The 14,815-nt window shown below is 40.8% G+C and overlaps 1 long non-coding RNA gene across 1 annotated transcript; it reads right to left on the reverse strand.

The window, feature by feature from the left end:
- Positions 1-743: 743 nt before the first annotated feature.
- Positions 744-13,878, reverse strand: LOC117516635. The gene is made up of 3 exons (XR_004562500.1): positions 13,777-13,878; positions 9,329-9,335; positions 744-756 (listed from the first exon to the last, which is right to left on the reverse strand). It is a non-coding gene; the product is annotated as an uncharacterized LOC117516635 (long non-coding RNA).
- Positions 13,879-14,815: the final 937 nt, after the last annotated feature.

Below are 14,815 nucleotides of genomic sequence, written 5' to 3' on the forward strand. Positions count from 1 at the left end.
AGTATCTTGCATTGATGGGATAAAGTTTGACTGACTTCCTGTTTCGGTTGGCAATGGCGATTTGGTGAAGGACACATGACACCATTACTCTGCAATAATACAGTAAGCCATAGCTGCTGGATATCAAGTCATAATTATCAGCAAACAAGTCATACACTAAACAAAAATATAAACACAACACTTTTGGTTTTGCTCCCATTTTGTATGAGATGAACTCAAAGATCTAAAACTTTTTCCACATACACAATATCACCATTTCCCTCAAATATTGTTCACAAACCAGTCTAAATCTGTGATAGTGAGCACTTCTCCTTTGCTGAGATAATCCATCCGACCTCACAGGTGTGCCATATCAAGATGCTGATTAGACACCATGATTAGTGCACAGGTGTGCCTTAGACTGCCCACAATAAAAGGCCATGCAATAATTCCATACTGATCCAGAATGGTTCGACTGATCAAGATGTTACAGTCTGATATTTAATTCACAAGCTGAAACAAACTAGAGTCTTCCCTTCATGATCTTGGTTTTACATCGTGATGTCATATCTGTGAAGTAGTTTTGACATAATCCTTAAAAGTCTACAAAGAGAAAACCTGATCCAGAGTCCAGATCTGGTTCCAGATCACCTCCAACATTTAATGGCGTCTCCCAAGGCCTAACACCAATGTGTGGTGAAAATTTGATGAAAATCTGTTAAGTAGTTTTGATGTAATCCTCAAAATCTGACAAAGCGAAGTGTACAAATTGAAATCCTGATCAGAATCTGGATCCAGATCCCCTCCAAAATTAGCGGAGTCTTCCATGGCCTAATATCTATCTGTGGTGCAAATTAGGTGAGAATCTGTGAAGTAGTTTGGATACGGCATCCATCCCACTTTAGATGGAGCAGCTCTCATTTCTAGAAATCTGGCCAATTTTCTTGGATCCTCCAAACTGTGACTGTCTAGCGTTGGGACCAGGAGGCAGAGCTGTGGTCTTATACACCTCTCTGCAGCTTCTCTCCCCCTGCCATCCCCTCATTACCCCATCCCCGTAGAGACGGTGCCTGCTTCCAGACCACTAATAACCAGCAAAAATCTATTTAAGCAAAAAAATTCAAAAAGAAAAAATAATATAGCACCTTCAACTGCACCACAGACTAAAACAGTTAAATGTGGTCTATTAAACATTAGGTCTCTCTCTTCTAAGTCCCTGTTGGTAAATGATATAATAATTGATCAACGTATTGATTTATTCTGCCTTACAGAAACCTGGTTACAGCAGGATGAATATGTTAGTTTAAATGAGTCAACACCCCCGAGTCACACTAACTGTCAGAATGCTCGTAGTACGGGCCGGGGCGGAGGATTAGCAGCAGTCTTCCATTCCAGCTTATTAATTAATCAAAAACCTAGACAGAGCTTTAATTCATTTGAAAGCTTGTCTCTTAGTCTTTTCCATCCAAATTGGAAGTCCCAAAAACCAGTTTTATTTGTTATTATCTATCGTCCACCTGGTCGTTACTGTGAGTTTCTCTGTGAATTTTCAGACCTTCTGTCTGACTTAGTGCTTAGCTCAGATAAGATACTTATAGTGGGCGATTTTAACATCCACAAAGATGCTGAGAATGACAGCCTCAACACTGCATTTAATCTATTATTAGACTCTATTGGCTTTGCTCAAAAAGTAAATGAGTCCACCCACCACTTTAATCATATCTTAGATCTTGTTTTGACTTATGGTATGGAAATAGAAGACTTAACAGTATTCCCTGAAAACTCCCTTCTGTCTGATCATTTTTTAATAACATTTACATTTACCCTGATGGACTACCCTGCAGTGGGGAATAAGTTTCATTACACTAGAAGTCTTTCAGAAAGCGCTGTAACTAGGTTTAAGGATATGATTCCTTCTTTATGTTCTCTATTGTCATATACCAACACAGAGCAGAGTAGCTACCTAAACTCTGTAAGGGAGTTAGAGTATCTCGTCAATAGTTTTACATCCTCATTGAAGACAACTTTGGATGCTGTAGCTCCTCTGAAAAAGAGAGCTTTAAATCAGAAGTGTCTGACTCCGTGGTATAACTCACAAACTTGTAGCTTAAAGCAGATAACCCGTAAGTTGGAGAGGAAATGGCGTCTCACTAATTTAGAAGATCTTCACTTAGCCTGGAAAAAGAGTTTGTTGCTCTATAAAAAAGCCCTCCGTAAAGCTAGGACATCTTTCTACTCATCACTAATTGAAGAAAATAAGAACAACCCCAGGTTTCTTTTCAGCACTGTAGCCAGGCTGACAAAGAGTCAGAGCTCTATTGAGCTGAGTATTCCATTAACTTTAACTAGTAATGACTTCATGACTTTCTTTGCTAACAAAATTTTGACTATTAGAGAAAAAATTACTCATAACCATCCCAAAGATGTATCGTTATCTTTGGCTGCTTTCAGTGATGCCGGTATTTGGTTAGACTGTTTCTCTCCGATTGTTCTGTCTGAGTTATTTTCATTAGTTACTTCATCCAAACCATCAACATGTTTATTAGACCCCATTCCTGCCAGGCTGCTCAAGGAAGTCCTACCATTATTTAATGCTTCAATCTTAAATATGATCAACTTATCTTTGTTAGTTGGCTATGTACCACAGGCTTTTAAGGTGGCAGTAATTAAACCATTACTTAAAAAGCCATCACTTGACCCAGCTATTTTAGCTAATTATAGGCCAATCTCCAACCTTCCTTTTCTCTCAAAGATTCTTGAGAGGGTAGTTGTAAAACAGCTAACTGATCACCTGCAGAGGAATGGTCTATTTGAAGAGGTTCAGTCAGGTTTTAGAATTCATCATAGTACAGAAACAGCATTAGTGAAGGTTACAAATGATCTTCTTATGGCTTCGGACAGTGGTCTTATCTCTGTGCTTGTTCTGTTGGACCTCAGTGCTGCTTTTGATACTGTTGACCATAAAATTTTATTACAGAGATTAGAGCATGTCATAGGTATTAAAGGCACTGCGCTGCGGTGGTTTGAATCATATTTGTCTAATAGATTACAGTTTGTTCATGTAAATGGGGAATCTTCTTCACAGACTAAAGTTAATTATGGAGTTCCACAAGGTTCTGTGCTAGGACCAATTTTATTCACTTTATACATGCTTCCCTTAGGCAGTATTATTAGACGGTATTGCTTAAATTTTCATTGTTACGCAGATGATACCCAGCTTTATCTATCCATGAAGCCAGAGGACACACACCAATTAGCTAAACTGCAGGATTGTCTTACAGACATAAAGACATGGATGACCTCTAATTTCCTGCTTTTAAACTCAGATAAAACTGAAGTTATTGTACTTGGCCCCACAAATCTTAGAAGCATGGTGTCTAACCAGATCTTTACTCTGGATGGCATTTCCCTGACCTCTAGTAATACTGTGAGAAATCTTGGAGTCATTTTTGATCAGGATATGTCATTCAAAGCGCATATTAAACAAATATGTAGGACTGCCTTTTTGCATTTACGCAATATCTCTAAAATCAGAAAGGTCTTGTCTCAGAGTGATGCTGAAAAACTAATTCATGCATTTATTTCCTCTAGGCTGGACTATTGTAATTCTTTATTATCAGGTTGTCCTAAAAGTTCCCTAAAAAGCCTTCAGTTAATTCAAAATGCTGCAGCTAGAGTACTGACGGGGACTAGCAGGAGAGAGCATATCTCACCCGTGTTGGCCTCTCTTCATTGGCTTCCTGTTAATTCTAGAATAGAATTTAAAATTCTTCTTCTTACTTATAAGGTTTTGAATAATCAGGTCCCATCTTATCTCAGGGACCTCGTAGTACCATATCACCCTAACAGAGCGCTTCGCTCTCAGACTGCAGGCTTACTTGTAGTTCCTAGGGTTTGTAAGAGTAGAATGGGAGGCAGAGCCTTCAGCTTTCAGGCTCCTCTCCTGTGGAACCAGTTCCCAATTCAGATCAGGGAGACAGATACCCTCTCTACTTTTAAGATTAGGCTTAAAACTTTCCTTTTCGCTAAGGCTTATAGTTAGGGCTGGATCGGGTGACCCTGGACTATCCCTTGGTTATGCTGCTTTAGACGTAAACTGTGGGGGGGTTCCCATGATGCACTGTTTCTTTCTCTTTTTGCTCTGTATGCATCACTCCGCATTTAATCATTAGTGATCGATCTCTGCCCCCCTCCACAGCATGTCTTTTTCCTGGTTCTTTCCCTCAGCCCCAACCAGTCTCAGCAGAAGACTGCCCCTCCCTGAGCCTGGTTCTGCTGGAGGTTTCTTCCTGTTAAGAGGGAGTTTTTCCTTCCCACTGTTGCCAAGTGCTTGCTCACAGGGGGTCGTTTTGACCGTTGGGGTTTTTCATGATTGTTGTATGGCCTTGCCTTACAATATAAAGCGCCTTGGGGCAACTGTTTGTTGTGATTTGGCGCTATATAAAAAAAAAAGTTGAAGTTGAAGTTGATATAATCCTTCAAAGTCTGTATAAAGTGAAACCTTGATCCAGAATCTGAATCCAGATCACCTCCAAAATTTAATGGAGTATTCCATGGCTTAATATTTATTTGTGGTGAAACTTTCGTCAAAATCTGTGCAGTAGTAATCCTGGTAATCCTGCTAAAAGTCAGACAGACAGAGATGGCTGTGGTGTCCACTTCTGCAACCCTCATGTCCTGTGCACCGGCAACATTTCCTGTATATTCGATTTGTAAATTGTTTTGTAAATCGTGTCGTAGCATGGCCCAAGCAGAGGGTCACCCCTTTGAGTCTGGTCTGCTTGAGGTTTCTTCCTCAAATCATCAGCTGGAGTTTTTTCTTATCACTGTCGCCTGTGTGTTTGCTCTGGGGGTTGGTAAGGGCAGACCTTAATTGTGTGAAGCACCTTGAGGCAACTTTGTTGTGATTTGTGATGCCGGTATTTGGTTAATCAATCAATCAATCAACTTTTTTCTTATATAGCGCCAAATCACAACAAACAGTTGCCCCAAGGCGCTCCATATTGTAAGGCAAGGCCATACAATAATTATAAAAAACCCCAACGGTCAAAACGACCCCCTATGAGCAAGCACTTGGCAACAGTGGGAAGGAAAAACTCCCTTTTAACAGGAAGAAACCTCCAGCAGAACCAGGCTCAGGGAGGGGCAGTCTTCTGCTGAGACTGGTTGGGGCTGAGGGAAAAAACCAGGAAAAAGACATGCCGTGAAGGGGGGCAGAGATCGATCACTAATGATTAAATGCAGAGTGATGCATACGGAGCAAAAAGAGAAAGAAACAGTGCATCATGGGAACCCCCCCACAATCTACATCTAAAGCAGCATAACCAAGGGATGGTCCAGGGTCACCCGATCCAGCCCTAACTATAAGCCTTAGCGAAAAGGAAAGTTTTAAGCCTAATCTTAAAAGTAGAGAGGGTATCTGTCTCCCTGATCTGAATTGGGAGCTGGTTCCACAGGAGAGGAGCCTGAAAGCTGAAGGCTCTGCCTCCCATTCTACTCTTACAAACCCTAGGAACTACAAGTAAGCCCGCAGTCTGAGAGCGAAGCGCTCTAATGGGGTAATATGGTACTATGAGGTCCCTAAGATAAGATGGGACCTGATTATTCAAAACCTTATAAGTAAGAAGAAGAATTTTAAATTCTATTCTAGAATTAACAGGAAGCCAATGAAGAGAGGCCAATATGGGTGAGATATGCTCTCTCCTGCTAGTCCCCGTCAGTACTCTAGCTGCAGCATTCTGAACCAACTGAAGGCTTTTTAGGTTAGACTCTTTCTCTCCGATTGTTCTGTCTGAGTTATTTTCATTAGTTACTTCATCCAAACCATCAACATGTTTATTAGACCCCATTCCTACCAGGTTGCTCAAGGAAGCCCTACCATTATTTAATGCTTCGATCTTAAATATGATCAATCTATCTTTGTTAGTTGGCTATGTACCACAGGCTTTTAAGGTGGAAGTAATTAAACCATTACTTAAAAAGCCATCACTTGACCCAGCTATCTTAGCTAACTATAGGCCAATCTCCAACCTTCCTTTTCTCTCAAAAATTCTTGAAAGGGTAGTTGTAAAACAGCTAACTGATCATCTGCAGAGGAATGGTCTATTTGAAGAGTTTCAGTCAGGTTTTAGAATTCATCATAGTACAGAAACAGCATTAGTGAAGGTTACAAATGATCTTCTTATGGCCTTGGACAGTGGACTCATCTCTGTGCTTGTTCTGTTAGACCTCAGTGCTGCTTTTGATACTGTTGACCATAAAATTTTATTACAGAGATTAGAGCATGCCATAGGTATTAAAGGCACTGCGCTGCGGTGGTTCGAATCATATTTATCTAATAGATTACAATTTGTTCATGTAAATGGGGAATCTTCTTCACAGACTAAAGTTAATTATGGAGTTCCACAAGGTTCTGTGCTAGGACCAATTTTATTCACTTTATACATGCTTCCCTTAGGCAGTATTATTAGACGGTATTGCTTAAATTTTCATTGTTACGCAGATGATACCCAGCTTTATCTATCCATGAAGCCAGAGGACACACACCAATTAGCTAAACTGCAGGATTGTCTTACAGACATAAAGACATGGATGACCTCTAATTTCTTGCTTTTAAACTCAGATAAAACTGAGTTATTGTGCTTGGCCCCACAAATCTTAGAAACATGGTGTCTAACCAGATCCTTACTCTGGATGGCATTACCCTGACCTCTAGTAATACTGTGAGAAATCTTGGAGTCATTTTTGATCAGGATATGTCATTCAAAGCGCATATTAAACAAATATGTAAGACTGCTTTTTTGCATTTACGCAATATCTCTAAAATCAGAAAGGTCTTGTCTCAGAGTGATGCTGAAAAACTAATTCATGCATTTATTTCCTCTAGGCTGGACTATTGTAATTCATTATTATCAGGTTGTCCTAAAAGTTCCCTAAAAAGCCTTCAGTTAATTCAAAATGCTGCAGCTAGAGTACTGACGGGGACTAGAAGGAGAGAGCATATCTCACCCATATTGGCCTCTCTTCATTGGCTTCCTGTTAATTCTAGAATAGATTTAAAATTCTTCTTCTTACTTATAAGGTTTTGAATAATCAGGTCCCATCTATCTTAGGGACCTCGTAGTACCATATCACCCCCAATAGAGCGCTTCGCTCTCAGACTGCAGGCTTACTTGTAGTTCCTAGGGTTTGTAAGAGTAGAATGGGAGGCAGAGCCTTCAGCTTTCAGGCTCCTCTCCTGTGGAACCAGCTCCCAATTCAGATCAGGGAGACAGACACCCTCTCTACTTTTAAGATTAGGCTTAAAACTTTCCTTTTTGCTAAAGCTTATAGTTAGGGCTGGATCAGGTGACCCTGAACCATCCCTTAGTTATGCTGCTATAGACGTAGACTGCTGGGAGGTTCCCATGATGCACTGTTTCTTTCTCTTTTGCTCTGTATGCACCACTCTGCATTTAATCATTAGTGATCGATCTCTGCTCCCCTCCACAGCATGTCTTTTTCCTGGTTCTCTCCCTCAGCCCCAACCAGTCCCAGCAGAAGACTGCCCCTCCCTGAGCCTGGTTCTGCTGGAGGTTTCTTCCTGTTAAAAGGGAGTTTTTCCTTCCCACTGTAGCCAAGTGCTTGCTCACAGGGGGTCGTTTTGACCGTTGGGGTTTTACATAATTATTGTATGGCCTTGCCTTACAATATAAAGCGCCTTGGGGCAACTGTTTGTTGTGATTTGGCGCTATATAAAAAAAAAATTGATTGATTGATTGATTGATTGATTTGGCGCTATAAAATGAAAATAAAATGAAATTAAATTGACAGACAAATAAATAAATGCTGATGATTTTATTACGTCCTTGGTGGATGTAACAAGTCATAATCTGTCACAATTATTAGATGTCATGACATGACTTATGGATAATTCTGAGAAACAGTTTCAAAATATGACTCATGACTCACTTATGAGTTCCTCATAACAGGATTGCTACACCATAATCTAGGATTTATTTATTTTTTATTTTGTTTTCCAGTATCTTAAATTATACACTGAAGCATCTCATAATTGTGAGAAACTACAGGATGTCCTTATTTTTGGCTTCATGCTTCTCACAGTGATCACCAGTTTCTCATGTTTTTGAATTAGTACGTCACAGTTATGACTTAGTGTCTCATAATTTGGCAAATTACTACTAAAGTAATGAGGGGAAACCATAAGGCTGTGGATGTATTTTCTTTTTATCTGGTGGGAATGTCTTACATACCTTTTCTGTACGTGCTGAACTCCCCTCAGTGCAAAGTTGGCTTACACAGAAGAGCACGTCATGGTGATGAACAGTGGACTTACGCTCAGCCTGCCGGCGGGGGATTAGCACTAAAGCCTCAGCTGCTGGCCACAAGTCACCCCCCAAAATCCACCGCTGGCATCAATGGTCCCCTTCCACTGTTCTGCCACCAACTCTCCATCTCCCCACACCTCCCTCTGACCCGGCGCCGGCCTCCAGCATTCCGAGCTGCATCACATGGCTCTCCATCACAGTGGGTCCCGCCACTGACTGAGGGATCACCAGCACCAGTGCCGTGCCAACATTCTGCCAGGATTCCATCAAGGTGGGTGTTTTGTTGAGGGGATTTCTTGTGGGAGTCCATGCCAACGTGGTATAATTATTACCACCCAGTGATCTTTGTCCGTAACAGGTGGGCAGAGGACTGTGGGCAGTTATTTGGTTTATCTCTCAGTAGGAGGCAGTCTGTATTTGCATAAGTTCTTTTATTGAATATGGTTAAACGGGCAAAGCAACAGTTCCTTGTGGTTGGTGGTTAAAGGTCATCGCCCCGGGCATGGAGCTGTGGGCGATCACAGGGACCAGACGGGAGGAATGTCAGCCTTGAAAGTTTTCTTTTCCAACAGAGGTCACTTTGTCTTATCAGTCTGATTGAAGTTTCACTGCATGTCGACCACACAAGGGTCATATTATCTTTAAATTAGATCATGTTTAGGGCAGATTAAATCAACGCAGCTCCACAACGAGGTGCAGTTGTGTGTCCGGCTCTATTTTGGCTGGGCTACTTGAAGAGGCTTTGATGAGGACTGTGGAATGAAGCGTGGGCTCATTCATCCTTGCACGATCTCGCAGATGCACCTTTGGTCTATCAGGATGACTTAGCTGCACTTTTAATTGTTGCCTCTCTGTTGTTAACATTGGCAGCTTTTTCGTGCACGTTTGGCATAGGAGGTGTTCCAAACTGTTTTGCATTTTGCACGTGCTTTTTTGATTTCACACGGATTAAAATCCAAGGTCTCTCACACGTGTGCGCGTGCTTTCGCTCGGCTGGTTTCTATTGAGGTGAAGGTCACCACACAGATGCTACTTAAATGGCTTTAATGGAGGATGATTAGCGAAAGAGAGAAAAGAACCAGAAGGCTGGAGACCATTTGGATGAGTGGAACGGACTAGAAATCTACAGTCTGTTTTAATCTCAATCGAAAGCTGCTGAAGCTCGTTTTAAACTCTTTCTTTACTCTTTCAGCTGTTGTTGGCGTGTCAACATGCATTTGTTGCAAAATGTAAAATCTGATTCAAACATCTGCACCCATCTTGCCAATGAAAGCAAAGTCTTTCTGTGCAAAGTTAAACAGCTTGAGAGAAGAAGGTCAGAAATCATCTCCGGACCGGAATTCTGGAAAGTGCCAAAAACTCAATTGTTCTCAGATCTCTCCTCGTCTCAGCAAATGAGACTTACTGAGGTGTTTTACTTGAGGCAAAATAAATAAATTATTAGCAATGATGCTGTCAGTGCAGCGGAGGAGATGACGCCTGCTTCCCTGCCCGTCACAGGAAAGAGATGTTTTGGTCTTGAAGCTGCAGAGAGGCACATGAGATGGTCTCCACATGAAAGACGCTGTCTGGCTTTTCCTTTTATCTCTGCTGGCTCGGCCTCTGAGGAACTCTTTCATGTTGGCACTTCTGGTGTCCCAAACGGCATCTTTGTTGTTTGTTTTCCGCCCTTTGTTTTGATAGATGATAGCTCGTTGTTCACTTGCGGCTCTTTTCATTTCTGCCTGCTCTTCGTGTTTGACATGGCTGACGTGGTGGACATGGGGAAACTCGCACTGACACAACAGCCCGCTGGATCCAGAGTAGAACTGGAACAGCACTTATTACAATGCATTCATCTAAGGAAAAACAAAGGTTCTTTTGCAACATCGGAACGAATTCAAGAATTCAGGAACATGTGTGTCATTTTGCAATATGGAACTTTTTTCTCCTGGTAGACTATAGTTCCTGAACTTTTTGTAGTACTACAACTATTCACTCAGTGATTAGCCACGAGTCATGTTACATGAGTCATTATGAAAAAATATTGCTTTGGATTCTAGGTTTTATTTCCAATTTCAGGGACCTATGTGGACCTGCGTGAATGGTAAATGTCCACCAGATGGATATATTTTTGATATTGTTCAATAATCTTGCGTATAGGCTGCTGTAGGACACTAACGACAACCAATCTGTTGCTTATATTAGTAGATATATGTAACAGTATATAATAATTTTGTTCAAGCCAATATAGTGACAGATGAGGCACACCCTATGAGGGTTATAATAAACTAAATGGATTGCATATATATAGAGCTTTCCCAGTGGAATCAGACACTCAGAGCCCTTTATAATGATCCCTCACATTCACAGTGTATCATCATGCAAGGCGCTCAGTTGCACAGCAGGAGCAATTTGGGGATTAAGGAACTTGCCCAAAGGCCTTTAGTGGTATTCCAGTCTGACAGGGAGTTGAACCAGCAATCCTCTGGTCACAAGCTTGCTACTTTAACCACGAGACCATCACAAAACAGCTTATGCTCCTGATGAACTGGTTTTCTCTACAGTACAATGTGCAAGTTGGAATTAATTAAATTTGTAGACTTTATTCATTCATTCATTCATTTTCTGCCAGTTTTCTGCAGTACCAAGCACCTCATCCGGCACTTCTCTATTCAAAGCCAAGTTGGGTAACTCTTCCAAGGGAATCCCAAGGCATTCCCAAGCCAGATGGGAAATACATGTCCTGGGTCTTCCTGGGGCCTCCTCCCACTTGGACGTACTTGGAAGACCTCCCTATGCCAAACGTGTATTGCATGTTGGGACCAAATGTGAAGATCGCCAACATGATCTCATTCAGGGCTTTGAAATGCTTCCACTTTGTCAGAGTAAAGCACAATACAGGAGCATGCAAGGAACAATAGGATACCTATTGGTAATAAATGACTAATCTAATAAAGCGCAAGTAGGCACTGGATGGCAGAAAGTACGCTGCCAGCGGTGGGACAGAAAGTGCTTCAGCTGAACTGCCTCAGGGCAAAACTTTCCAGCATTTATTCATGCATGCCAGCATCATCATGCCTGAGTGCACCATGATGTGTTGGTTATTGTGCGACTGTTCAGGTGGCACATTGCTTGCAGGTGTGATGTTTATCCGGTCTCCACTCATTACAGGTTTGCCATTGTAAATAAATAAATAAAAAAGAATAACAAAATGACAAAAATCAAAGCTACAGTCAAAGTGGTATACAGTAGATTGACATATTATACTTGGAATTAAACTTGGAATTATTTTACTCAGTCACACAGACATGCAGGAAGCATCCATTAATAAATAACCTGCTCCCACCGGAGCCTCAGCCTCCTTCTTCCTTCTTGAACAAAAGAGTAATTTACTTGAAGTGCATCTTGACCATGATTAGCGAGCACGCTGGCGGAAGCCCTGAGGCACTTTTAAGTCTATTTCCAGGCAAAATGGTGGTCATGTTAATTCTGTTTTGTTGGTGTGAAACAGGCAAAATCACCAGCTCTGGATTCCTTTTGAATAAGTCTGCAAACCCAGCCACATGTGTAGTAGTGTAGTTTTTGAGTTTGTGATCATAAATTCTTACTCTAAGAACATGAACAAGAGGTCCGGAATTATTATTCAAACCATCACTCTTTTTTTTTTACCATCCGTGGGGTTTTTTCTGTATTAACTGATTTGTTCACTAAGTTTTATAATGAGCAGTTGAGCCTTGGTGGCTGTTACAGGCTTTGGAAAAGAAAAGAACCAGACAAACAAGCTCATTTCAAATTATATGTAACTTACAAATCTACACATGAGAGACACAGAGAAGAAATAAATGTCTGATACAGCATGAATAGAAAATCCTTTCTGCAGGGTTGTGTGGCCTCATGACCTCATTATTTGCATTTTAGAACATCATCACTGTTAACAAATCAGAAATATTGTTTTATTTCTGATTCATTCCATACCTTGACAACATCCTTTCATTTTCCTTTACTTTCACAACTGAAATCAGTAATTAATTCAAAATCCTTTCTGCAGAGTTGTGTGGACTTGTGACAAGGTTATTGGAGATTTGGAACACAAGTGATGATAAATGACCTGGAAAAAATAGGTTACTTCTTCAGTTTTGGAAATGTCTGAGTAGAAACAGACTCTCTCTCTCTCTGTTATCTGTAAAATCTTTTAATGTGCAGTTGTGTGGAGGCATGAACATATTATCTGAGTTTCACAACATCACTGCAAAACAAATCTACCCACGTACAAATAAAGTTGGGAAACTAGAACATGGTGCTCATAGAGCTCAAACCTCCACCAACACTACTTTCCAATTCCATGAATTTTGACCTTGGAAAAATTTTTCCAAGGTTAAAGTCCTGTTAGAAGTGGCTTTTCATAAGCTAAATTAGTTGTGAGCAAATGTCAGGAGTATGTATTTAGTTCAAGCACTTGAATCCAAGTTTTTTTGTGGCGTTCTTGGGGTTTTTTTTGCCACCTTTGCTGGTTTCTGAATTCTTTTTCAGATCATTTCCACAGAACATTGGTTATCTTTGCTGTGCACAATTTGTCATTGCTTTTTGACACTTGGCTTCCGACTGATGACTGGAAGACAAACAGGCATAAAATTCGAAAGACTCCATCCAATTTTGCTGGTGTAGGTAAATCCAGAACAGAAAAATAAGAGTGACTGAGGCACTTTTGATTGAGATATAATGCAAAATGTACACCAAATGGGCTGCTCAATATTAAATTCAAATGTTCACAAAATCCACAATTGAGTTCAGATCAGGATCAAAGTTTGTCAGGTGATAGTGAGTGCCAGTCTACACCTCACTTTCAAATATGAGAGTGATTGTGTCTGAATCTGCATTTTAGTTGTGGTCTGTTTTATTTATTTTTATTTTATTTTGTTTGCTGTGTGATCTGTCTGGTTGCTTGTTTTATTCTTCTGCTTGGGTTTTCTCTGTCCTGCTCTTTCTTGTCTCTCTCTATTGGCTCTTGGTGGTGGGCGTTCCTCTCTGTCTGGCCACACCCTGGTTAGGGGAGCTTCTCCACACACTTGTTCTTGATTTGCAGTTAATCACCTGGGTGTTATGTAAGCCTCACAGTTTACCTTTGTCCCTTGCCAGATCGATGTGCCTTGTGCCTTCCTTCCAGCACTGTTCTTGTGTTGTTGTTTTTTTTTTTTTGCCTCGCTACCTTTGCTTCATCATGTTTTTCAACCACCTGCCTGTGTACCTCGACCACGCCTAAGCCTGATGTTTTTTGTACTGTTGCTCATTTTGGACTGCCTGCCTGTGTAGCGACCCCTGCTAACCTCTCAAGTAAAGGCTTTAAAACTACAGAGCTGTCTTTCTATGTCCTGCATTTGTGTCCAGCCTGCTTTGCCAGTCAAACCTGATAGACTGGAGCACATTTGGTTAAGGTACATTGTAAAATATACATTCAATGGGGTTTTCAATGTTAAATTTAAATGGGCACAATATCTGTAATCCGGATCAGATCAAGATCAAACTTTATCAGTCAATAAAGGACACCATCCGATATAACGCTCATAAATATGCAAGAAATTCAGTCTTTTCTGACAGAATTTTTGAAAATTCATTTAATGTTAAAGGATAGAGATTTTTTTTTTCAATTTTCCAAGATGTTTCCTGACTTTAACATTTGACCTTGAAAATTTAATCAGTTCTTGCCTATCAGGATATGAATCCTCTGTAAAACATTTTAATAACAGTATATGAAAAATTGAGTTGCTGGCTGTTAACAAACAAACAAAACAAACAAGCACACAAACGGGGTGAAAACATAACCTCCACCCAACTTCACTGGCAAAGGTACTAACATTGTACTTATCTCATTTAGTACATTTCTGTGGGGAAACTGAGTCTCACTGACAACCTCACCTGCTCCTAATCCATCATCAATTCAGCAGGTGTCAGACACATCGATGGGATATTTCATAGGCAATTAATTGATCTGGTGCATCAAAGGTCATCTGATGTGAAAGTGTTTGTCCTCATTAACTGGTCTTTAATTTGGCGAGTTCCAAGATGATAGAATTTGTTGTTTTTTGAATTATCATGTTAACAAACTGGATGGACTCATATTTTTCCGTTACTGCATCTTACAGGCTAATAACATACCTCGGCTTTTCGGAAGCTCACGAAAAAATGAACTCATGAATGTGAACTATCTGCTAAGAAATAGACAAGTGGAAGTGTGAAGGCCTGGGCTCCATCTCTTAACTCTCTCTTATTGGAGTGGCACTGATCCTTTGATGGCTCGTATCAGGTAATAAAGAAATTCCACATTAGCTGGCTTCCATTTGTCTACGTTTAAACGCTGGCCTCACTGTGAGCCACTGTGGTTCTGCCAGAATCAATTACCACCTCCAGAGTGGCTGCAGCAGCCGCCAATGAAAGCCAAGCGAGTCGAAAAACACCACGGAGCCGCACAGAGTGACGTTCCTGCTAATCAAACCAGCGTACTTCCTCCTTCTCCACATGCCTGAGCAATG

This window comes from Thalassophryne amazonica, chromosome 9 (assembly GCF_902500255.1).
Source record: "Thalassophryne amazonica chromosome 9, fThaAma1.1, whole genome shotgun sequence".
In the NCBI taxonomy this organism is placed as follows: domain Eukaryota; kingdom Metazoa; phylum Chordata; class Actinopteri; order Batrachoidiformes; family Batrachoididae; genus Thalassophryne; species Thalassophryne amazonica.